This window comes from Pyxicephalus adspersus, chromosome 5 (assembly GCF_032062135.1).
Source record: "Pyxicephalus adspersus chromosome 5, UCB_Pads_2.0, whole genome shotgun sequence".
Lineage (NCBI taxonomy): Eukaryota > Metazoa > Chordata > Amphibia > Anura > Pyxicephalidae > Pyxicephalus > Pyxicephalus adspersus.
Window position 1 is genome coordinate 122,112,733 of NC_092862.1, and position 21,078 is coordinate 122,133,810.

The following is a 21,078-nucleotide window of genomic DNA, read 5'->3' on the forward strand; positions in this document are numbered from 1 at the left end:
AGTTTCTCACATTTTTATGCAATATTTTTGTTCAACCCACAGAATTAAAGCAGTTCACTTGCATCTGAGTTGTTTCATTTAAAATTAATTGTGATAATGTACAGAACCAAAATTAGAAAAAAGTTGTCTCTGTCCAAATATTTATGGGCCTAACTGTATGTACGATATATAGAGCCATAACTTTTTCCGCCCTTTTGGTTAGAGTATGGAAAGATTAAAACCTGTGGCAGATCTTTACAGTTGTTCTCACTTACGGTATCCTCACTAGATGGTTTCACATATTCTATTTGTCCTCATTTTCACCAGCAATGAAAGGTAAGGAAACTCTGACTGAACTGAAATCTTATTCCTGTGACAATTTAAAGGGGATAGCCATTATTTACAGGCAATTTACAAATCATAGATTACGTACATAGATATAAAAAAAGGCCTGACAACAGTTTAACCTATTTTAAACTGTATTAAAATTAAAAAAATCTTTAGCAAATTTAAAAAATAAAAGAAAATCAATGAAGGATTAAGATCCTTAACAATTTTTGAAACAAAAAAACATGAGTTAAATGTCTAAAAAATTGCTAGCATAATTTTTATTATTTTTAAATATTATTTTTATTTTAGTTTTTTTGGTGTTCATCTTTTAATATTCCTATAGGGAACTTTGGGTGCATCCTTTGCATATCATCTTTATCATCAGCTTGGAGCCACTTGATGTATCCGCTATAACCTACCAAGGTTCCATAACCTCGGCTGGAATATTTATGATAGGATGGTGTTTTCCTCCTACCTACATTGGAAGACTGCTTCTTGATGCTCCTTCCAGCCCTTCTACACATGCACATTGGGATAAATGAGATCTCTATTGTCCTTAACAAGGGCTCCTTCTGATGTAGTAGGGTTATGATAACTTTCCCCTTTAATCAAACATTTCTATATGACATTAGCCCTGAATTCTGCTCACAGCTACTATTACAATAAATGATTTAGACATAAATGAATGAAGCACCATAAAATTCAACAGCACAGGATAGAATTGCAGATTTACAATTTGCTCTATCAACAGTTACAGCCTCTAGTTGGCTCTCTTCATGCCTGGAATGAGTGCCAAATGAGTGTGCCAGATGAGGGTTAATGAATTTGAAAACTATGAGTGTTAGAATAAGGGCAATCTCAAGTCATAGGTGAGTTAAGGACAATGATGGTGCACGGTATGAGGGAAATGGGAAAGTCTAGAATGTGTTGGACCGGAAAGACTAGCAGGGACCTTCCAAACTATCTGCTCAGAATCTCACCAAATAATTGTGAAGGGTTTGTGTTGAAGGTCAATGTTTTTCCTGCAAAAACAAAAAAAACATTATTGTTCCTTAGGAAGTTGAAAAAATAACAGCTCTGTGGGCTGATTTAGCGGGTAATAAAACTCTTAAGGGGGGTTAGGAAAAACAAAAGAAAAAGAACTGCTGTATTAATGCTAGTGGCATCCTATTTGTCATTCTTATGTTGCCCATATTTTTATATTAAGCAGCCCTACTATTCTATGAGTCTATTTTTCATGTGTGGCACTACTCAGGTGAGCAAACTCTGAGACGGAGAAGGAGATGTAGCATGGTCTTTGTACCCATGTCCCCAGCTTCATAAAGTCCCTTATGTCCCAATTGTACCCCTTTTGCTGATCATTGATTGTATGTCTATTTGTCCCCCAATTCACCTTACCTTATTTCATACCATAATTATACTATTGTTTCTCTTTAATTATTTAGCTTATTACCTCAATTACATGTTATCATGGTTCATATGCAATTCATCTAAAAAAGTTAGGATGCTTCATTGTCACATGTACATGCTTATGTATTGTATTTTTGAATCCTATACTTACTTTTGTATTTTATTTGTATTATCTGTATTGTGCATTACTTGTCTCTTATCAAAATATAGATTGACCCATAAAAAATGGACTGTAATGTCAGTGCTTTGAATAAATAAAGATTAAAATGAATAACTGTGCACATCACCACCTCACTTTCCTGTGCAATACTGTAGGGCAAAATCAGTTGAATCACATCACACACCAAATACAGAATCGGTTATGCTCTGCAATGCTTTTTTTATAAGTAATGGAGATTTGGACCTCATACAAGAAATTATGTCCATGAGTTGCTCCCATAGAGGCCAAATGGAACAAAACTTTTGCTAATACCCACCAAAATTTGCAGAACTCTATTAGTCCAGGTGAAATCCTAGTTTCGGCAAATCCGTTCTCTCATCTCTAATGTCCAGGCTCCGTACAGGAAGATAAATGTAACATAGTAACCACTAAACAGAGGTTACTATTGATTGAGGAAACCTTACCACAACCTTCTGATGTTCTCATTTTTAGAAACAGTTTGAGCCTGACCTCCAGAAGACAAAAGAACTGGGAAAATCTTTAATTTCATATTCCAAACCAGCCAGCCCCATTTGTTTGCTATGAATCACTCATTTCAATAAGGTGAAGATTTGTGTTAATCCTCCATTCATCAGTTGCCTGGGTGCGTGTGAAATGAATCGTGTGGACAAAATAAACCACAGACAGCGGCAATATTCCATTGTCCTTTAAGCTTCTTCAAGGGGCCTCTTCACAGGTACCAAAAAGCCACTATAGACACTTCACATATTTCGGAAGATCCTCCCTTTTTTCACATAGCACATTAGTCTATCATTAAAGGGAATCAGAAAGTAGGCAACAGATGAAGAGAAATCTGAAGTAGACCCAACTAATTCTCTTCACACAGAGAGATAATTGGCAGGGCAGCCGTTTTTGAAGGGCTGAATTAAATGTATAAATTGTTTTAAAAAAAAAAAAAAAAAAAAGAAAAAGGACAATAATTTGCTGGCATGGACATAATCATTACCTCTCCGCCATTTACTTGGAAACTTAATTGATCGACAGGACAAAAATGTTTTTCCCCTTAATTGCTTTCCAACTTTGTCCTGTTAAATGCCCCAATTAAAAGGCAAAAGTGTGGACACTTTCTCCTTTTTTTATTTTTCCTCATTTAATGGTCACGTATCGGAAGAAAAATCATTAGTGTAGTCTTGCTTTCTTTTTCTTTGTTAAAAGTGAAAAGCGTGATCAATTCAAAATGTTTGCTACCTCTGAGGCATCAAAAGATTGAACAGAAAGAAGAGTAACAGTTAGATATATTATTTTTAAATAAAAAAAGAAAGTGTGTCAAAGGAGCCCAACAACAAAGAATGTATTGAGGGCAACTTAACCATTTGTGTTCTTTTTCAAACCAGACAGCAAATAGCATGTTTTGTAATGGCCATATGAAAATGCCACAATCTAAAAACCATTTTTATTGCATTTTTCTGCTTGGTTTGAATTTCAGCATAGGACAACATATTAAAGGTAGGTAACCCATGAGGCTAAGAAGACAATATGTCATGTGTTCAACTTTATAAAAGATATCGTCTAAATTGTCTATAGCAAACAAGCATAATTTAGCTCGTATTTTCTTATGCAAGCTAGCCAGTTGGAGAAAGAATCTGAATGGAAGCTGTGAACAATCAAAATTTCTTCCATTTATTCTTTATCCCTATAATATTTAATTAGGGCTTAAATCAATTTGCTTTTAATGAGATGTGGGAATTAAATTTAGAAGTTTGTCAATGACAGGTCAAATGCACATGGCAGTGAGTTCTGAATGTCTAAAATGTAAATGTATGACCATAAACATTCATGAAAAAGTACACTCTCAAGATTTAGGTTATCAGGACATAATAAAAAATCATCTGATCCTCATCAGCTCCTAAAAATAGGTAAATACAACCTTAAATGAACAATAATACAACATATTACACTGTCATTATTTATTCAACAAAGTCAAAATGACAAAAAAGCAGTGTGTGAAAAATTAGGTACCCCTTTTCACATCTATGCACCTGACTGATTGATCATCAGCATATGTGGCCACTTCCATGAAAGCCAAGGTTTTGGCAGTTTGTCAGGAATTTCCGCGGCGAGTTGACACAATGGGTCTAATTTATTAAAGCTTGCCAAGACTTGAGAAGATAGACTTTTATGGGTAAAACTGGGTGATCCAGATACATGGAATTAGTTCCTAAAATAATTTGCTATTGTTTGGTAAATGTTTTTAATCCTGGACTAGATCTATTCCAGGTTTGCTGATCACCCAGATCCTCCCATGCAGCTATGGAGAACTTTAATAAATCAGACCCAATAAATGACCTATTTATGCCATGAGCAACATGAGTCCCTTACATAGATAGAAAGTGCTGTATGGAGTGGTAATAATGGGAGACTTGAACTCCTTTAATGGGTTGGCTGAAAAAAAAATGGAGCAGAACATTATAAACGTATTATAAGACGATAACATTAAGGAAAACCAGTCCCCCAGGACACAGGGGTGTATTTTTTTTACATAAGAATTACACACCCTTGTCCCAAGATTCACACATTTTTCTAATCAATTTTAACTGAAAAATCTCTTAATCCTCAGTAGAAGTCATGTGAATCTTGTGTGAAAACATTTATGACCCCTTGACTGGGAGGAAATATTGTCATCAAAAGGACATAAAACAGAAATGAAAATGTTTCAAATCAACTGCAAACACACTACAACATTCATTACCATGGGCAATGAGTTTAAATAGATAAAAATAAAACCTATGTGGCTCATTTCCAATGATAAAAAGCCTTTTATGTGAAAGTTACAAAGAATACAACAAAAGTTACTAAAAAGAAAAGCTGAATGGCCCAAAATCAAAATGAGCAGCACGTCGTTGAAAAAGAAAAAGACAAACCACCAAAATGTTTTTAATAAATTGATAGAAAAAAGGACTCGTCTGAGCATGTAGTCTCTTTTTAAGATAATTCATATTTATTCACAGAGTACGATCACATCAAATACCTTTCTTAGCTCTGTGTATAGAAAGGAAAGCAATGTTCAAATGAGGGAATCCCCTCTAAGGAACTTGTCACTGGAATAAGTGTTGCCCCATTGGGGGCAAAGACAGCAATAAATAACTGATACCTGGTTCTAACCACTCACTGCTCAATCAGAAACTAAAAAGTAATCAAAATGTTCTTTACTTTTTTATTTACTTTTTATCAATAACTATTTGTCTCAAAACAATAATACTATAACCCCTTAAAGCTGAACACTAGGAAAATATAAAAGAAAAAGGATCTAAATCCATTTTGAATGTAAAAAAAAATGTTTTGCGTTAAGTTGTACTTCATCAGCTTCTTACTCATTATTATAACATTAAATACATTCTTCCATGTGCAATGAATGTAGGTCCTTGAATTTGACTGGTACTGAATGCTGGGTGGGAGACCTGTGGTTTTCCCCATGTAGAGCAAAGCTAAAGGATTACTATAATTCCTCATATGATATATTTGCCAACTTTGCAGAGTTGCAATATATGTATATTTCTTGGTATTATTGTAAAAAATCTAATTCAATTAAACAATTATGATCCCAACAATTTTCCTCTTTTTCTGTTTTCCATCTGATTCCTTGTGCAAGAAAAAAAAACATAAACCACTAAAAGATAAAATACTTCTATACTATGTCTCGTTTCTATAATTGATCAACAGAATAAGCCTGATTTATTAAAGCTTTACAAGACTGGAGAATATAGATTATCATCCTTTCCTCCACCTGTGTCACTGTTTGTATCTGTCTGTCATTTGCAATCCCTATTTAATGTACAGTACTGCTTAATATGTTGACACTAAATAAATGCCATTTACTATTATTAATAATAATATTAATATTATTAAGAGAATCTGGGTGATAAAACAAACCTGAACTGTATCTGGTCTGGAAATAAAAACATTTGCCAACTATTAGCCAATTATTTTTTTAAAATCCATTCCAGGTTTGCTAGATCACCCAGGTTCTCCCATGACAGTCTATATTCTCCAGTCTGGGAGAGTTTTATTAAATCAGGCCCCCTGCCTCAGAAACCATATACAACTTTTCTAACTTTACAACACCAGAACTTCTAGTAAACTATTATCAGCTATACTTTATATTTTAAATGATGTTTATTTCACCTTTAAAACTTTAAGGTGCCCGTCTTTTTGTCAATGTTAAATTGGATTTGTATGTCCTCTTTTCCATTTTTAAATGTCCTCTTCGGCTAAACTTTGGAAGGTAGCCATTATCTTGCACTTTTATTCTGAGGATCAAATCTTTTGATTTGTTTCAAGAGTATTATGCATGTATTTATCATACAGAAGTGTCTACAGAATCTTTGAAATGTCACCTTGCACACAATTTTAGGAATATAAATAAACTTACAGAGACATCACAGAGAATGTCAAAATCGCCAAAGTTACATTTTTAATGGCTTTTAAAGAACTCAGCTAACTGCTATTTCTGATTCTGTTATTTTATTAAAAAATACAGAATCCAATAAAAAACCCTTCGGGTTATTGCATGGCTTTTTATTCAGGACTGTGACACCACTGGAACAGAAAATAAGGGACAATGTCCAAGAAAGAGCTCAATGACAGTAATATTTAATCTCTATCTTTTCTACCATCACTAAGTTGTGGTGTTTTAAGCATTGGGAGCATTGGGAGCCAATTAGCCTAAAACAGTCACATGGTGAAAGCAGTGGGTGGTCCTTGTATGAGACCACCCAGGAGGTATATCAATGACAGTCTGCACTTACAGGAATTAGGTTGAATGACTCTGGGTGTCCTTTAAACTAAAAGACAAGCAGTGTTGGATGTAGGCTGGGTAATATGCAGGGGGAAATGCTGGGGATAAGGTGAGTAAGATTACAGTTTTGGACTTGTTAAGTCCAAGAAAACATTTTAATTGAAATCTTGGAGTTCAGTTCTAAATAATTGTTTCTAGCGTGTGTACCCACCAGCCAAATCAAGACATCTGACACAAGCATGCTGACAACGGTGACAGTTATCACCGGGGACATACCATAACTGTAACTGCCTTGTGAAGTTCCAATTTAAACTACTGAATAGCAATAGATTTAATATTATTATTGATATGAGGAATCACTTTCTTATTATTTTAAAGTATTTATTATAAAACGAAACACTGAAAATCAAAACATTTATTATTAGGGATTGGTTTTCTATAGGAGTTTAGGTTGTTTAATTAGCAGAGTGATAATTCACTTCAGCTAGGTGAATTAACATTTTCAAAATGATAATTTATTTTATAATTTTTTTATTTTTAAGTGAACAACCTGACCTTGTTTATTAAATCAACACTAGTCTGCGCTACTAAACATCCATTTGGGCTCAGACTATGGATATTAACCTCACCTCTACAGCTGCTTTTAAAGCAGAACTATACGTCCACTTACACAAATTGCGAGCAGGTAGGATTCTTATTGCAGATGGAAGAGGCTTACCTGCCTGTTCACTTTTTTTCATAGTACGCTAAACTATGCATGTGTATCTTGGTGTAGGATGCCGGGACATGGCAGGTATCCTGTTATGACACAGGGCTGCTAGAACTGAATGAACTGCAGATTTCATTTGGACCTAGCGAATCCGGACATTTGGCCTGATTTTTCAAAGCTCTCCCAGGCTGGAGAGAATACACTTTCATCAGTGAAGCTGGGTGATCCAGAAAGTGGATCTGGTCTAGGATTGAAAACATTTGCTAGCAAATGACTTTTAGAAAATCCATTCCAGGTGTGGTGGATCACCCAGCTTTACTGATGAAAATGTATCCTCTCCAGCCTTGGAGAGCTTTAATCAGCTCCATTAAGTGCTAACACATTTTGAAGATGTACATGGTGATGCCAGCGATGGAGCACGGTCAAAAGATTTTAAAATAAAATGCATTTGAGCAGGTATGTTTATTTTATCACAAATAGACATCACCTCTCCTGTCTGCCATAAAGAACCTGCCGGGGAAGTTACTTATTGTTAAAGAGCACAACAAATTTAACATCCAAGAAGTTGGATTTTAGTCAGTTTCTAACTGCTTAGAAACACACTTTGTTATTGATATTAAAGAGCTGCCAGCCTGTCAAGCTTCTGATGTAATAGAAACCAATAAGTAAAGAGCTAATATTTTAGTAACTGTGTTGTGAAAATTGAAAATTAAATTACTCCTTAATGCTTATGTATAGAGATAAATGAGTTTTTTTAAGGTACATTTACTCCTGGTCCAGAATATAATTACATTGGTGTGCATGATTTGGGCACAGGTTCACTTTAAAGATAAACAAGCTGCAAATTAAAGTAGAAAAGCACAGAAAATATGAATATTTTAAATGCTATCATACTTATTAAAAAGTAAATGAATAGCCCACGTAGACTTCAAATTAACTTACCCAGTGTTCCAAGTTTTTTTTTTAGTTCTAATTTGCTGAAGACGTCCATTTTTAATTTATAATATTTCTAATATGTCTGTGGGCAGAATAGAGCCATAATAAAACTTTCAACGCAATTTAATCTATCACACTAAATATATCACAGTTTATGTTAAGTAGAATTTCTACTTAGTAATGAAGGAAGAATTAGCTTTGTAAAGAACTGACAATTAGATTAAAAGACATGAGAAAAATCTTTGCATTGGTTAAACATGAGATATGTTATTGATTTATCATGCAAAACTATCATTCCTATTATTATTTATTTAGAAATCTAAAATTCTTGCACAAAAAGCTGTCAGTTTTAATGAATTTTCTCCACTTTCACTTGATTTTATCTTCTGACTCGGGTTTTATGAAATGCCCAAGAACTGCTATAGGAGGGCTTGTCTAGCATTGTAGCTCCCTTTTACAGAAAACTAAAGGGTATAGAAGTGGAAACATGTCCATTGTATTTCTTTCTAACAAATGTTTCTAAAATACTTTTTTAAAGACTTTTAGAAGTTTAGTAGGTATATCCATTTAGGTCTATGGAACAAATTGACAGGAGAACCGGTGCTACAGGAAGCATCTCATTAGCAACTCAAGTCCTACTTTTTTTAATACCATTTGGGTTCATCCTGTTGCTTTGGATATTGGTAAAAGGGTATGGAGTCCAATTGATATTATTGTGAATAGCGAATTGGTGCAATTAACCCATTCATCAATTCTCATGTTGGGGGACATAGCCTGTATATGCTTAATAAGACCAGAGAAAAAGTTAACAAGGATTGCTGTTTTATAGTTAATTATTTATTTATTCTGTTTGCAATATCAAATTTGTTTCAAGGTTTGGAGTAATTTTAAAAATGCACACCCAGCTGTAAAGTAACAGTACAGTGAACTCTTGGGGGTCTATTTATAAAGTAGTGAATCTGACATTCACTAAAAAGCCAATACTTTACCATGTGGCATGTGATAAAGTGATTGAACCAAAGACACATGTATAATAAAAAGACAGGAACTTCAAGTACAAAGAAGGCATGCCTACAGGATCCACTGAAGAATATCTGACACTTAATAAGCATAAAGCACCTGTACCATCCTCCTTAAACACTATTTATATACGGCAATGAAGATTACTGGCAGTTCTCTGAGTCTGCCTCCTTTACAGGAAATGCAGATGATTGAAAACCTAGTGATTAGTAGATCCAGCATAATTACCTAAACACAACATTCTACAGACGAAACAGGTGAGGGGAGGTAACACCAGATCTAGAGTTCTGACTGATACCATTCCAAATTCCAGTGTAATTTTGAAAAAAAAAACTATGACCAGGCTTTGGGTATTCAAGTATATAACTATTCTTAACAAGCACGAAATGAGATTCATACAAAGCCTATGATGACCTCTGTAGCTGCAGATACTGCGGTGAAATTTATCCGCAACATTTATGATAGAAGCTGTAAATAACATTAGCAGTCTCAGCATTCTTCAGCCTTTCCAGAGTTTTTTTTTTATCCTGTGTTAAATTAGAGATTAGAAAGCTAGAATCCTTCCAAGTTTGTCAGGGAGGAGCAAACAAGAAGAGTTAAACTGTCAAAAGTAAAACTACTTCTGTTAAATTTGAGAATCAATTACTCCATTGTGCCTGCAGCTACAGTGGTCATTGGGGAATGTTTCTTATTTTAGTCCTATGGATAGGTAGTACAAAGGATGAGACAATTTTTTAGTACTTCTCCAGTAATTCCACAATATATATGCTTATATTCATCTGAGATATTTGGATATTTTAATCATAGAAAACATATGACTAATTGTAATAATGAACAATGGTATTCTAGCACCAATGACATTTATAAAGATATTTGAATATTTTGTATACTGAGCATTTACCAGCTGTCAGGAAAATACTGGGACGTAGGAACATTATAGCTAATCCTGCAGCAGGCAGGAATAGAAGCACATGGATTAATGCTAAAGTTTAATCAGTCTACATGTTGCCTTTCCTTGTTCTGTCTCCCTTCTTCCCTCATCAATATCATATCATTGCATTCCTTACTTTAAAATCAGTGACATCATCAATGAATTTCTGTACTTCTGGTCATGGCTAGTGGAAGGGTCCTGTAGTCACTCTACAATGGGCTTGCCCCAGGGAAGAGTACTTTAAATATAAAAATGCCTTCATTGGTGGGAGACTAGAGGAATGGGTGTTTCTAGGTAAGCTATGTTTGCATCAAGTATGCACTATTACTTAATATTATTATTAATATTAATAATGAATTGTGTTTATATAGTGCCAACATATTACACAGCACTGTTCATTAAATAGGGGCTGCAAATGACAGACAGATACAAACAATGACACGGGAGGAAGAGAGAACCCAGTCCAGAAGAGCTTACAGTCTAACTTGGTAATGTTGAGCCTAAAGAATAAAGGGTTAGGGCCAGGGACAGTAGGGTTGGGAAAGAAAGAGCTAGAGGATGCTGGATGTCCATCAACCAGTAATGGAGGAGGAATTGATCTGATTCTGCAGCTTTGAACATAATGTATGAGGTCACAGTATGCATATATCAGAGTAAGCAATTTCAGTACAGGAAGGGGTATGTACAATTTTCGGTACGCCACCTGCCTTTAAAGATATAATCAAGAATTCCCCCAAGTTTTTCAGTACCCTCCAGTCATCGCTGACTACCAATACCATTACCATCACAGAACAAGCCTTTAAAGAATGTGTATAATGTATCTATAAATGAAACCACCCACCCACTGGGCGGAGGGGTATGGGGAAGCACAAAGCTTTTTACACAAATACACAACACAATGTACATTCCTACTTTAAAGTAAGCTGTGATTTATTAATGCTGCCTGTACATTTTTTCCTCTAATTGACAACAGTTTCTTAATGTTCCTTTCTTTAAATTTCAGAAGCTTAGATTCATGCCTAGGATTGTCTACTGTGCACCCGCCACTGTCTGTAAAAAGAAAGCATTCCAAGCCTTGGGATTACAGGAGCAACAATTAAAAGAAAGCCTTAAAGCTGACCTCTCTTCCAAACCTCATCTTTCCCGTGCAGGAAACTATTCTATACGTAGGTGCCAATTTTAACATAAGCCTTAAGCCTCACATAAGCAAACAAAGGCTAAAGAAGATGTCATCTTCGTCTAATAGTGGTGACAAACGTAAACATAGTTTCTTTGTTTGCCTGGAGATAGTTCATTGGGAAATGGAACCATAATTCATCTGGCTTGGAAATTTAAAAGTGAAACATGATGGAATATTTGAAGATTTGTTATTATGAAGGCATCTTGTCAATGAAGAACTTCTGCATATTGCTGGTAAACCACACTTCAAAGATCTTTGAAACTCCTGGGGAAAAATGTAAATAGGGATATGACTCCCATGTCCTCTGTGCTTATTTTTATTAGGTATTTATGTGTTGATGGTTGTTTTGACTCTTGCTAGATTAAAAATAAAGATTTTTTCACAAATAAGAAAATCAAATTTTTCTAATTTTCCTTTCTTTTTTTAGGTGCAGTGGTGGTTCGAAATTATTTAGAAGACAATAAACATTAGGTTTGTGGGGTGCCTAGTTACCCGCTAGACAATGTACTTTTAGGAGTTTGCTCTAAAGTTACAAACCTCTCTGTGGGAGAAATTTTGCTCCAAAAACTCTCAGTTTATCTCTTGGAGCTGCTTACATGAAATTTGAAAAAAAAGGATGAAGGTTTTTGTGGATGTCTTTAAGATAGTTTAGTTTAATCTGTTTAGTTTTTTTCTCATTCTGTTGTGCATTTGATGTTTATTTGTTACTTGTAGCTTTACATTTTTTGTTTTTTTCCTTTTTTTCCTTCCCTGAAAAAATAAAATATAGAGACTAACGAGGTACGGTTTTGTGGCAAAAGAATATGTCTAGGAGGGTTAACAGTTGTCTTTGCAACCATTGGAAGCTCACTGCACCCTTAAAACTCAGCTTAACTTTGTCTTCAAGTCCCAATGACATAGTAGTGATGTATGGATTGGAGGATGGAACCTCAAATGATTTACAGTTCTGCCGACACCTCAATTATGGATAGAATGTTATCTATAGTTAAAGAAAATGTTTCAATTTCTATTAGAAATCTGAACTCCTTCAAAGGGTGTACAGTGGTATTGTCACCATTCTTTATTTTTGAGTCGCTTTATTTGCTGGGCTGAGTAATTAAACTGAAATGAGTGGGAAACAATACAAAGTAAATGCATTAACTACATTCATAATCTTTCCTGGCAAATTATGGCATGCAAAATCGGAAATTAGACGTCTGCTGGAAAAGAAAAAAAAAATCTTTGTTTGGTATCTTGTAATAATGATATAAAGTATGATCAAAATAAATCTAGCCTTTAGACAGTGAAGTGTATTGTGGTTAAACTGTAGAACTGGCAGGCTGAATTAAATATGTGTATACTTTTATATCTGTCTGTAGTATAATAATAACTTGCCCCTTTATTGTATTCATGTTCAAGATCCATCAGTCTGATCCCCACAGGATATGGTTAACTTGCATGTGTAAGCAGTTATCTTCAGAGACATAATAATTACACTTAATTCAGAATTCACTGTTTTCATAGACAGGCCAGACACACATCATGTATTTTACTGGAGCTGTTATATCACCTCTAAATGCTGTTATGTAAAAAGATTCATTTCCAGGAAAGGTTACACAGAATTTAGATTTTTAAAGTGGTGCTATGTGTTAACAAGCATTACCATTAACAACTAGATTATTATTATTTTATGAAGAAGATATGAAGTCTGGTAACTTTCCATGTGTTACTTTGCCCTGTGGCTATTCTTTGTACAACCTATTTAAGCTTTAGAGTATTTTTTCAAATGTCCACCTGGGGCTCACCCCCAGTTTTGAGCTATCCCCTACATTATCTCTTCTTCTCCACCAGGTTTGGAAGTAGCATGAGTTTGACCTGAATTTTGTGTGTTAGAGATCAACTCCCTGGCAGAAGTGGAGAATGGAGTCTACATAACAACTGTTTTTCACCAGAGCACCCCTGGGTGATCGGCCAGCAAACCCAGTGACCACCGGAATACTTTGTTGCAGGATGTCATCAGGGTTGCTGTTGAGGTGAGTAAGGATCATATGTCTTCAATGCAGGAACAGGTGAAAGGGGAGATAGGAGGCAGACTGAGGACATGGCAGGCGGCAGATAGGGTGTCATGGAGAAGTCAAGGTTAGGGAAGACGGTAGATAGAATTTGGAGTCATGAGGTAGGCAAGGTCAGGTGGCAGACAAAGATGTAGAGTCATGGACAAACCAAGGTCAGGGCAGGCGGCAAACAAGGATGCAGTGTCATAAATAAGGTCAAAGTTCAGGAAGGCCGGCAAAATACTCAACAAAATGGCGGGTAAACACACTAAAGATCCTGCAATGTCTGCAACATTCTATGACCTGCCCATAATGCCCTGGCTGAGCTTTTACCAGTCATAATGGCTAATATTAGGGGCTTTCTTTGGAAGCTGTTTGATGTTGGCAAAAGCTGTGTGTGAGATGAGGGCCAGTTGGGAAATTGTAATTCTGATTGTAAGTTCTTTGGTAATCAAACCCTTTTCTCCCTTTTTAATGGAGGATTTTGGTGTTTTTTATCCTATTTTGTAGTTGATTTGAAGATGTGTTAGCTTTACCTGTGGGTTTTATCTTCAGAAAAGTCTTTATTTGCTGTAAAGCATTCACATTTGGTTTGGGTTTACAATAAAGTTTCCTTTTTATGAACACAATGATTTTACCATAACTGATTTTTCAGTAACATTACTGATTTTGTTTTATCAACATTAGTCACAAATTTCACCATGCAAGAAATAATGTGGTTTTATTAGAAAAGGGAACTAGCACTAATTTTAAACTGATTTTTGTAAAGTCATATGATTATCACGTCACTACTTACACAGTGACCATGTGCCTTTATTACTTAATAAAGGTTTATATTTAGGTTTCCTCTGTTTCTCTATACCTGACATCTTTTTTAAAGCTAACAAGAAGGTGGATGAGTTTCTCTAACCATATTAGACATTTAAAGTTCAACACCACCAAATTCATTTAAGTTTAGTCTTCCACATTGACTTTAATGTATTTCACCAAAATGGAAAAAGGCTCGATTAAGGTCGAGGAGAAAACTTCCACTTCAAATCATGCCCTAAGAAAGTGCTAAGGAAAAAGGATGCACCAAACTGAAGATTCTTTTATCAAGCAATTTACTTTTTTATTCTAAGTACCCTTTTTATGTGTTAACAGTTGTCAAATTTTTTTTCAGTTCTAAAAACAGTTATTTTAACTATAAAATTGTTTCAGAGAGGATATCCATATGGTAATACTCAGGTTTTTATTTAAAGTGTGCTCTTTTCTCTTTGTTTCAATCAGTTTTATTAAGTTTTCAGAAAAAGAAAAAGTAACAAGTAGACATAACATAAAAAAAAAAAAATCAAATATATAACACATACATCATAACAAACATAACATTGTAGGCTTCGAATTAACAGACATATAATAATACCAGGGAGCTGCGTATGCCCAAAAAATATGACAAAAAAAAAACATAACAGGTCTAAAGAATTATATAACACATGTTAAACCTGTACAAGAACAGCTACATATCTGCTAGCGGATGCATATAGCACAGAGTGTAAACCAATACTCTTAAACAACAAATAAAATAAAAAAAAAGACAAACACATATAACAAATCATCCCAGGGGAGAAGGGGGGGATGGAAGGGGGGGGTGTCAAGCGATACAAAAATAAAAGAGATATATATTAACCCTCAATACCAGGGTTGTAATCCAGCCTGTAAGCCTGGACACTAAATTAAATATGTGTGAAATCGGGGAGATTCTTTAAACCAGTCCCAATCTATCATCATCCTCCGCGACCAACATCTCCATATGGCGGATTTTTTCAAGTTCGGAGACCCAATTGGCTATAGAAGGTGCAGCAGATTGCTTCCACAATCTTGGAATAATGGCCCTTGCTAACGTAAGAAAATGGCGTAGGACCCCACCTTTGATGGTTTTATGTTTTGTTTATGCAGGCGTTCCTGAGAACGAATTTTATCGGATGTACAAGCTATATCCTGTGCTCTAATCTTTTTAAGCCTAGAGCCTTGTTGTATTAGAACCCCTCGAACTACCACCTTCATACACTCCCATTGCATAGGGAGGGGAGTGGTGTCCAAGGCGTGATCTCCAATAAAATTGGTTATCGCATCAAGAGCCTCCTTTGCACAGAGAGAGTCTTTGAACAAAGAATCATTACATCTCCATGTCCATGCTCTAGGGCCCAGATGGGGAATCTGAAATGAGAGGGACACTGAAGAGTGGTCGGACCAAGGGCAGGACTCTATAGAAGCACTAGGACACCAATCTAGTATGGAATGGCTCGCCAGGACATAGTCTATGCGAGAATACATATTGTGCGGGTGGGAGAAAAAGGTATAAACTTTAGTGGTGGGGTGCAAAATCCGCCACATATCCATTATTCTAAAATCGTGCAATTTAGAACGAAGGGAGTTCAATTTGGAATATGGGATCGGGGTTTTCCCAGATGAGGTATCTATGGGGGGATCCAAAACACAATTAAAATCCCCACCCACAATAATAAATCCCTCGGCAAACCCTTTCAGTAACTCCAAATATTGAGAAAGGGCCGCTGTGGGTTGGTGATTGGGAGCATAAAAAGAAGCCAATGTAAAGATGACTCAGGATGTTCTAGACTCAGGATTGGAACTATGGTACCACAAGGGGTAATATCGATTGCGGAGAGAGGGAAGTCTAGTGGAGTGAAAGTGGGTCTGCTGGAGAAGTAAGATATTCACCCGAGCTTTGTGTTGGGCATAAAACAATTGAGAGCATTTGTTCGGGCTATTAAGACCCTTCGCATTAAGGGTACGAATTTTCAAAGCATTTGCTGGGGTATGTACCGAGGACATTAGGGGGAGGGGGCACGGGAGGGGGCACCAGACGGGCGAGGCGGGCTAAAGCCTCGACCGTGGGGTGAAAAATCTAAAGCCGGACCCCAAAGGTCCCAAATCGCTGCCCAAGAGGGCAGCAGGCCTATGTGGGGAAGTGTCTGCGAGCGGCGGGGGAGGCAGGCAAGCTATCAGAAACAAACATACGGGTCCCACCCGGGGGAACCCGCAAAACCATAAATAATGTATGAACAAACTCTTAGCAGTTGCCCAAAAAAAAGCCAAGACCAACATAAAAATGAGCAAACCTTGGGCATGCGCCCAGAGCACTAAACAGTCCCAGAATTAAGACACCTGAGGCGTAGGGCACATATCAAAAGACATCAACATAAAATAAACATTACACTGAATTCCTGCCAAAATAGACCAAGGGAACCGGGATACAACATCCCAGGGCCCATAATAGAGCCCTCCGGGGATGCGAGAACAGTGTAGTCCGCGCATCCCCCGGTGGGCCCTAAACAAAATCAACAAGTCAAGCACAGGATCTAAAGGACATTCAAGAGAAGCAGGTCAGCTAACAGTAAAAACATTGACATAAACGCTAGATACATAACGCTCAGCATAGCTACCAGAACATGGAAAGTCCCACCGTGAGGAAAGAACTACTTGCAGAGTCAAATACAATCCGACAAGGCTCGGCAACACGGGAACATATAACTCCATGGAAAGTCATACTTATCTCCCGACCGGGCACGGCAGGTGATGATAGTAGTAATCCAGTGATGTCTTGTATCCAACAAGAATTTCGGCGATGCCGGTTCAATTAACTAGGTCGTGGGAGGAGGAGTGGAAGAAGTCTAACCCGCTGAGGTGCTTGGAGAATTATCAGACGGATGTCGTGAGGTAGCGTGCGATGGCGTTGGTTTGCTGATGAGGAGTGAGGTCGCCCTGGGCCATTCAGGCAATATGATGTCAGGAAGACATTATGAGGCAGGTCAAAAGGCTCACGAAAAACAAGGCCTCCAGATCTGATGATGAGATGGAAGGGAAAGCCCCATCTATATGGAATGTTCCGTTCACGAAGAATGGTCAAAAGCGGTTTAAGAGCCCTGCGAAGATCCAAGGTATGTTTAGAGAGATCAGGCAGCAATTGTACCTGAGCCCCGGCATATTCAATAGTTGGAGATTCTCTGGCTTTTTTCATGATATCTTCCTTGATTCTGTAAAAATGAATCCGACAGATAACATCTCTAGGGCGTTGCGGATCTACGCTGCGCGGGCGCAGGGTTCTATGTATCCGATCTATCTCTATATCGACATCAGATGGGATAGCAAGGAGCTTAGCAAATATGGAGTAGGCAGCTACAGGCAATTCTGAATTCGGTATGGTTTCAGGTAAGCCTCGTATACGGATGTTATTCCGCCTGTTGCGGTTTTCAGCGTCATCATGCAGCAGATACAACATATTAATTTGCATCTCATGGCGTTCCAAAATAGCCGCAGGGGAAACTACTTGTGAAGAAAGATCATCGCATTGGGTCTGAAGAGCTGTGGTGGCATTAGTAACTTGTTGAATGGACTCACGTATGGCGTGGAACTCTGTCTTGCAGCTTGCTTCCAGGCGCCCTATACTGTGTTCAAGATCTTGCTTGGTGGGCAAGGCACGTAGGTGGGCTTTCCAGTCCCATTCCTCTTCAGTATCTATACTAGCCGGGCTATGGCTTAAGGAAACCTCTAAAGAGGGCATCATGCAGGGGCTAGGAATGGGAGAGTCAGGGTGTACCTCTTGTAGAAAGGTAGAGGAGGCCTCTGGACCAGGTTCAGTTGCATCTTGCTGCAATCCGGGCTTTTGGGAGGAGCACCGCGCCGACGGTGCCTGCTTCACGGATGCCGGCAAAAATCTAGCTCCCGGCTTTGCGGCCTTGTCGCGGTCCCCGCGGCCTCCCGCAGGGAAGAAGCCTGGGATGCCTCCGGTGGAGGGATCGCTCCCTCCGGGGTGTCCCTTCTGTGCCCCCTTCGCTTTTGGCCCCATCAGGTCAAGAAAAAAAGGCGCCGGAGCTAGGAGATCAGCATCCTACTCCGGCGCCATCAGGCCACGCCCCCCGCTCTTTTCTATTTTAACAGTAAATTTGTTTACCAACAATAATATTAATTCTTTTGCAGGGTTTAAATGTAGAACTGTGACCAAGCATTGAACATTTCACTTTTTTTCATTTTAAGCTTAAAAACATACTAATCTTTGTAGCTGCAGATACTGTGCAGCAGTTTATGTCCATAGCTTTACTACAGTTCTATAATAATCATTTAATGAATCATAGTCTTACAGGACCACCACCTGATAATATATCAAACCCCACACCAGAAATATTTGATTATATATCACTATAACAAAACAAAACATTAAGGTAGTACATCAGTAGTATATTGAAGCTGAAATAAACCCGCTATGTGCACCCATTCAATCGTAGGGTGCCATCATCCTTTTTCCTTCTTTTCATCCTGGATGCAATCTTCAGCTATCTTATCTGACTAGGCCAGGGTGATGTACCTGCTGAGTTTATTCATTCCCAGTAACTGCAGGGGAAGTTGACATGTATCTAGGCTGCAATTTCTTGTCCCTTCCTCTAATAATTCCCTGCATGATCCCAAATTTTTAAAGTGAAACTGTATTAATACATAATCCTGTTGCTAGTGAATAAAATATTCCTATTTTTGCAGATACACCTGTTGTAAAAATCCTAAACATTCAGCTTTACCAGGTATGTCAAGATCTGCATCTCCCTGATGGCCTCACTAGTGTATCTCTTTTGTGATCCATATAAAGATTAGAATTTCTGAAAAAAAAAAGTTATTGCTCTCAGTGCCTTCCTGTCCCAGTAACAAACTGCACCACTGTAGTTTGTATGGGCATCAAAGCTAATTTTCCTGTATCTTGATCAGTAGTCACCAACCTTTTTAGACCTATGGACCACTAAATTTATGAGCTCCAGACAGCCCATGCACGGAGAGCTGTGTGTCACTCAAAGGGGAAGAAACTTCCCCCTGAGTGACATCATTAGTCAGAATCCGCCCACTCAAGAGATCTGTGATGGGAGAGTGGGCAATTTGTGTCCATAGACACAACCCGCCTAGCGCCCTGAGCCTGTGATCCTTTTGGCGGACATGGATCGCAGCTCTGGCTGGTGCGCCTCAGTGGTAGCATCCTTCTCCTGACTATTGGGGAGCACACCGGCCAGAGCCGCGGACCACCAAAATTTTCTGGTCTGGGGACAACGGTTGGCAACTGCTGGTTTAGATTGCACAATTTTATATTACAAAAAAAGAACAGAATGAAAAAAAAATGAACAAAAGATTTAAATATTAATGGTAGTAAATTTCAACAAATAAAGGAGAAGGAATCATTACTACTAGGTTAGGATTGTGTGTTTTAGAAAATCTGCTGCTAACTGTATTCTCTACAATTCGGCATCTTTACCAGGTGAGCTGCTCCATTTTTTCTCAAATATTATTCAGGTTCTTTTTATGATTAGTTAGATACTGATTCCTACATAGACGAAGTTGAATTTTATATTGTATAAATCTAGGCTGCATCATCTACCTAGTCCCTCAGCTTTAAAACTAGTAGCTGTAGCCATTTGATTAGTGTCATGCATTTGTTGGCTTAAACAAGGAATACGTCAGCCTTTGGAACAGAAGCTACTTATTCAGGTTGAAGAGACTGCCAAAAGGTAAGTGTTTTAAAAGTAAAATCATAAACTATTATGGCAGTTAAGCCAGTGACAGTAAAGGTGACTTTAATAAATTGGAAGTTCTTAGTGTTAGCTCATTAACATAGTCATGTGTTTGAAAAATAACAATTTGTATGCAGGTTGGGGATTTTGCTTTTTTGCAATTTATGATTGACACATTCTTGGAAATTATTATGCTCATTAATAAATGATAAATTTTATTTGTAATAAATATGTATATAACAAGAATGTATAGTGGGTTTTCCATGCTCTTTTTTTTCAGCATAATATATTTATTATAATGTATATGATAAAAAAAGGAAAAAAGTTGTGTTTAATATAATAGGGCAAATATGTGATACTGCATTAAGATATTATGCAGGCTTTATCGAACCATCAGATGGCGCTCTAATCTTCTTTTCATAATATTACTATGATTGCTTTTCAGCCATGGTAAAAAGTTTGCTGTATATGACTCTACTTGACTTTAACAAGCCAGTACACCGTGTCATACTTTGCTACGTGCTTGTGTATACGTTTGCCCTCTTTGATCAGTCATACTGTCTTTGCACTGCTCTACCATGTTTGTTTTTTGTTTATTTGCCATTTTTTTTTTTTTTTGCTTACATTTTGTCCTGTTGGTTTTATCTGGTTATGTACTGATTCTTTATATCCTTTTCACCTTTTTATTTTAATCCTTAATCTTATTCTTGTATTATCTTAAAAATTTGTATAAGTGAAGAATGTTATAAAAAATGTTGCATAAGGAATTCAACTGATTTGTACCAAAGATCACAGACTGATCTTATATAGTATGTCATTTATCAGAAAAACTTCTGATCTGTTCTGGTGTCTCTCTAAAAAAAGAATTACTCTGAATTACTTTAATCGCAAATTTACATTTAAACAACACAGATTTTCTATAGATCTTGAAAAAAATGGCATAAAAAATAATTTTGTTAACAATGCCTAATATGGCAGTGCTGAGTTGGGTAAAAGACAAGTGTGTCTACAATCCTAGTAACCGATTCTAGATACCGTCATGCTCTGGGA